Genomic DNA, 6,712 nt, shown 5'->3' with positions numbered 1-6,712 from the left:
TTTCCATTTTTTTTATGCCTGTAGATGGTCTTGGGTTTAACGATACATATGAATAACAGAAATCGTTCATGTGGTCAACTACCAATAGTCCCTTGGTTATAAATGAAGGGAATATCAAAGTAGATCCAAGTATTGCTTCCATCCTACCTTTGTTTTATGGATCTAATCAAAATATTCTGAACACTTCAAATGTTGTATTTCAACGTAACTTTTAGCTCTGTACTCCTACAAATGAGTGTGCTACTAATGTTTAAATGACCAGTAAAGATAAACTGGTCCAAAATCAGTCCATGTGCAACCTTTGGTTGACATTGAATGTTTAAAAAGAAAAAGGGAAAGACAGTTACAGGATGGCAACATCAACTGCCCGAGTTACACCAGGAATGCACAATCCCTCATCAGTGCTCAGACTGTCCGCAATAGACTGAGAAAGGCTGGACTGAGGGCTTGTAGACCTGTTGTAAGGCAGGTCCTAATCAGACATCACAGGCTACAATGTCACCTATGGGTACAAACCTTCACTGGAACAGACAGGACTGGCACAAAGTGCTCTTCACTGACGAGTAGCAGTTGTATGATCACCCCTGGTGACGGTCGGACTCGCGTTTATCGCCGAAGGAATGAGCGTTACACCGAGGCCTGTACCCTTGTGCTGGATCGATTGGGAGATGAAGGGTCCGTCATGGTCTGGGATGGTGTGTCACAGCATCATCGGACTGAGATTGTTGTCATTTCAGGCAAACTCGATGCTGTGTGTTACAGGGAAGCCATCCTCCTCCCTCATGTGGTACCCTTCCTGCAGGCTCATCCTGACATGACCCTCCAGCATGACAATGCCAGCCATACCATACAAGACAAGTCAACAAGACAAGAAAGTCAGTGTCCTGCCATGGCCAGTGAAGAGCCAGGATCTCAATCCCATTGAGCACGTCTGGGACCTGTTGGATCGGAGGGTGAGGGACATTCCCCAGAAATGTCTGGGAACTTGCAAGTGCCTTGGTGGAAGAGTGAGGTAACATCTCACAGCAAGAAATGGCAACTCTTGAGCAGTCCATGAGGAGATTCACTGCAGTACTTAATGCAGCTGGTGGCCACACCAGATACTGACTGTTACTTTTGAACTTCTGACCCACTGGGAATGTGATGAAAGAAATAAAAGCTGAAATAAATCATCCTCTCTACTATTAAGACATTTCACATTCTTAAAATAAAGTAGTGATCCTAACTGACCTAAGACGGGGAATATTTTCTTCGATTACATTTTAGGAATTGTGAAAAACTGAATTTAAGTGTATGTCTAAGATTAATGTAAACTTTTGACTTCAACTGTAGGTGTACAGGTGTTCCTGATCAAATGCTCGGTGAGTGTATATTTTCCTTACCACACCACCAGATGGCATCCAAGTCCACAATGAAACTAAGTAAATTGAACTTGGACACTTAAAAGGAAAAATGAATAGTTTTGCGCGGAGAAGTGGGACCACAGGGTGTTTCCCAGATGTTAGATATTTTTATCTGGCAAGCATAATGATCTAATTAACACCTGCTTAACATCTAAAAAAAAAAGATCCGATTTACAAACATTCTTAATTACAAACGTCTCAAAGACATCTGCTGAATGTATTACTGACATGCTTTTTGACAGCTTATAGAGAAAGATGATAATGTAGATGAGCAAAAAATGTGTAAAAACACGTCTGGGTTATGTAGCCTACGTGTGCTATTTTCTGAGCCATTTGTCTTCTTTTTTGTTTTATGTAAAAGTTCAGCATATTTTACCAACCACCCCACATCCTTGATGTGTCAGCTGTGATTAAATCCTGTCATATTTAATCTGTGTAATGCCTAATTTCATTGTTGTATCTGTTTGTAGCAACAGACCTTCAGAGTAAAGCCATTTTTAATTTTAGACGGGATTGAAAACGTCAAAAAATAAATACAAAGAAAGGGGGAAAAAGACGCTAATCTGAATAAGTTCTATTCGGTTTTTTTCCCGCCACACTCCAGCAGGTATGTCCTCGCACACAATTAATGGAGGCGGTAGGTGGCGCTCTCGGCCCACTGTAACATCGCCTCTCGCTAGTATCTAGGTATTTCCCAAATCAGTCACTTGCTCTCAGCCTCTCACGCGCCATCTCACGCGTTCATTGAAAGAGTTAACGTGAATGATTAAAACAGCTCTCTTCATGAGTTATATCAGTTCGAGGACGTGCTTTACACAGTATTCGTTCTGTGCGTTTAACAAGGCAGGAACAATTAAACACATTAGACGGGATGCAACAGTAGGCGTCTGCCAGTGATTGGCTATTTTTGTGAAAAGACGTGATAAATCGATGGACCAATCAAGAGGTGGGCAAATAGGCTGGAACAACAAGCGCACGATATCAAACAATATGTTCATGATAGGCCTACCGCAGTGAGCAGGTGGGGCTGTTGTTATTGAATCGAATGGAGAAACAAGCCGATAAGTCGACTAATTAACGTTATTTGCATTACCGCGTGAGGCACTTTAATTGACCTCAGCCACACATAAACCTTTGTGACTTGAGGTTTCACGAGGCTTATTTTATGGGTTAAAAATAACTACACGGTGCATTCGTCTAAATGACAATTATTCTAATATTTATTTGGTTTAGTGTGCTGCAGTACAAGCACGAAAATGGATTGTCGCACCTAACTTACATGCAAATTAAGTATGGTTGAAGAACTGCAAAAAAACAAGAATGCTATCCTCTTTTTCATGAAAGAGTACCATCCGCCCCCTCATGTACAATGCCTGGAATAGTAACAGCACTGCCAGGCTTACTAAATATAGCAGCCAGTGAGTGTTAACATGTCAACTAGCAACCTGAAATAAGACATTTCCACACATGTGGCTGTTTATTTGGCTATTAATAGACTATGCAACATGTCTTGGATAACTTATATAACCTTATAAATATAGATCAATGCTTTATACCATTTTTTGCTCTTAGCTTGGATTGTTGCGGATCAGTCAGTTTCTATTAACCTTTCGTATGTCACCTGTAGGTGCTTAAAGTGCACTCCTTTCATAGTCATAGATGCAATTTTTAATTGTTCAGCGTGAAATAATACAGAAGATTCTCAGTAGCTTTCTCTCCTTTGTACAGCCTTGTTATGTAATAGGCCTATGTATGTGAATGAAGACAAGGGGCTGGATGAAACGTGAAGGTGCATCTCGTCTAATGTGCTGGATGAAACGTGAAGGATCATGCAATGTGGGCAACGCAGCTGAGAAATGCAACAAGAAATTCTCCTCTGCCCCTTAACATTTTGCTTAAGTTTGGGTTTGCCATTTTCAATGAAAGGTGCACTTTGGGAAGTTCAGGTCCCAGCCAACTTTTTAATGAATGAGTTCGTCACTGGAGGGTGGGGGGTAATTATTGAATAAATGAATGACTGCCAAGTTTAAGGGTATGGTGAGAATGTGCACAGCATGAAAGCAGACTCACTTTCTAACACGAGCTTAACATGTTACGCAGGAAGAACATCATGTGACAGCTTGCCCGTTCATAAATATTCACCATCTCTATTCATGCAGACTGTTCTCTTGAGGTAGTCATTGTGCCTTGGCTCTGAACCATGTGATTCTGATGGGAGGGGGGAGATTCTATAAATAGTTCTATAGCTCGGCTTCCATTGACATCATTTAGGCAGGAGAGATGGAAAAATAAACAGAGAGAAAGGGCTATAAGGGCGGAGATTCTTAATCTGAGCTTGAAATTCAAACAAACCCTCATCAATTTTGATTCCCCTCTCAACTGTCCAATAGAAACCACCAGGGCAGTGTCTGTTTCCTAGAACATATTTGTGTCTCTTCTTTGTGGAACGGAAAGAGTAGATAGGGATGGGTGGTGTCACCAAACAAAGGAAAAGGAAACATGTGACGAAAACCCAAAGCAAATGTTTTGGATTATGTTATAGTAGGACTAAGAGAAATATAATGGTCAAGACTACTTGTGAAAAAACAAACTGTCAGTATCTATCAGGCTTTTCCAAAACAATCACGATTGATGGGTTGTGTCCATATCTTCCAACAAACTTCTGGACTCAGATTTTGTAAATTGCTATCACTTAAATACTGAGTCTGGTACGTATGCTTAGTAAACATTTAGGTTACAACGAGGCACTTGCAATGTAAGTGAATGGGGCCAATTTTTGGAGGGTTTAAAGGCAGACAATGTGAAGCTTATCATTTTATAAAAGCACTTATGTTAATTATTCATTTAAACTTGTGTATTATTTGAGCTGTAAAGTTGTTTAAATCGTAATTTTATGGGTTTACTGTTACGTCATATGGCAACAAAGTTGTAAAATTGCATATAACTTTACACAGAAATGGTTGGTAAGCAATTTTATCACACTAAAATCCTGTAAACAGGCATAATGTTTATGTCTCATGGCTATACTTTTGAAACAGTATTTTATCTTTTACAGACTGGCCCTATTCACTTCCATTGTAACCCAGAAAAGGAGGAACGGGTCAAAATAAATTTGTGTGATAATCAACATTATGCCACAATGTTGTCGATTGAGCTTCACTTCTATTAAATCTGGAATATTCTTTTTAACATTTGAGCAACTGATTTGATGCTATAGTCAACAACACCAGATTAGGTTTGACAAACTCAAGACTCAAGAATTTTAATATCAGCACAGAAGGTGATTTCTAAGTAGCTCTTGACATGGAGCTTCCATTCAAACCATGCAATGAGCATGCGCTTTCGTAGCTAACATATCCTGTTTTTACATTAACAACAATATCACTTATTAAAACACTTATTACAGTTGTAATTGCTGCTCAATTATTTGCAGGTTTGTGATATTCTCTTTATGTCTCAGCAACTGTTTGAGTCACAGACCAGACTGTTGTCCCTGTCAAATTTGAGGTAAGGTGGGTTAAATTAGGAGAAGCTCTAAGCAAGATCCAGCCCACACAGCTGAAATCAGGGCATTTCTTTAGCTTTAGAGTAGGGTAAAAATGTCCAGATTCATTTTCAGATCAAGCCAACACTGATTGTACACTTGGAAGAACAATTGTGTATTTTAAGAGAGGAAAATAATGACCAAATATTTACAGGTCCCCATATAACTCGTCACCGTCCGCTCATTCACAGGGTTGGGGAGTACATGGATATTTGATGTGTATTTTGACATTTTACAGCAAGTATTCTGTAATCTGTAGTGGAATTAATTTTCAAACCCTCCCAACCCTGCTCATTCATGATCTTCCCTTTTTAGTAGCAGTTATCCACCTCCTCACTCAGACATCCCTTTTTGCACTATGGTGTTTTAGAAGGGATCTGATCGCATCCCAAAATTACATTGTTATCTTTACACTTGTACTTGAATCTCCTATGGATACAAATAGGTTTGACAAGCATTTTGTTTAAGTTTGTGTCTGTAGAGCAAAACTGCATTAAACACATGCTCGATTCATCTCTTAGTTGACTCCCCCTGTTTAGCACAATGGACAGCGACCCTTGGCGCTCGGATACAGTCAACTTCGCACACTTAGGGGCCATTCTTTTATTATTATTATTAAATGGATTTTAACTACTTATTTAGCAAATGACTGACCAAAAACTTGAAGTACTGTTTTAAGACGATGTATATATGCTATAGCAGTTTTAAGTGGGCTGCTACTAGTTTTAGAATATCTTGGATGGTGTTTGGCGACACCATGCGGCATACTGAAAAAAGCTACTTCAATATGTTTCTAGTGCACTGTTCATATTAGTGTACTTTGTGTGCTGCACATACGCATTTCTGCTTGCACTGGTATATGCTTTGTAATTGTGCTGGTAATTCCATTGACTTTCTATGAGCCCAAATCTTGACTCGTTTGCAACGCTGCACGTTCCCCAAATAGCCTTGCGACATCCAGCTGAAACTGAACGTGTGAGAGACACCTAGTATGAATGAGTTGACCGCACCAACTTTTTCTCGGTTCAAGTGTATCTAATGCTCCTTTATAGTTTTCCAACTTTCCCCTTCTTAACAACCAGTGTTCACATAAGTCAACATATGTGTTGACATGTAGTATAGTTAGCCATTGATGGGATAACTACCAGGTTTAAAACCTTTCTTTTTAAGGATAATATATAGGCTAATGGTGTGTCTGCCAAGGAATCCATGGGCAAAGGTGTTTTTCACGATGGCAGGCGAATGCAAGGAAGGATTGCACTTGGATACCGGGCTGTTGTCATTTGCGACGCGGGCACTGTCTATCGTTCACCTATATCTGAGTTTCATTTTGCGCGTTTTAGCTTGTTTCAAGCCTTCTGTATTACCGTGAACCAACAGCGATGGTTGTAATCAGTAGCCATAGACTGTGAAGTGGGAGAACCTAAACGTGACGTCAATGCCTAGTAACTGGCGCAGCCCAAAAAATATAGAGAGATTCTGTGAGCTTTAATTATCATCGTTTGTATACTACTCCTAAGACAAATCGTATTCTCTTTGTAGTACAACTGATAATGCAGTTTACGCGTTAGTCCGTGTAAGTTTCTCTCTCGCGCTCTCTCTCCGTATGTGTGTTTTCTTTTTTTACGAGCTGCGAATCCGTCCTGAGTTTCCAAGCGAAAGTTGCATGGAGACACCACGTTAGCGTCGTAAAAGAACAAGGAGAGCGGGAACAACTCGTGCCAAGGCAGAACATTGAAAATTGTTTAGCCATAAGAGGTTGAAG

This window comes from Xyrauchen texanus, chromosome 49 (assembly GCF_025860055.1).
Source record: "Xyrauchen texanus isolate HMW12.3.18 chromosome 49, RBS_HiC_50CHRs, whole genome shotgun sequence".
Classification (NCBI taxonomy): Eukaryota; Metazoa; Chordata; class Actinopteri; order Cypriniformes; family Catostomidae; genus Xyrauchen; species Xyrauchen texanus.
Note: the sequence above shows the minus strand (reverse complement) of the source record.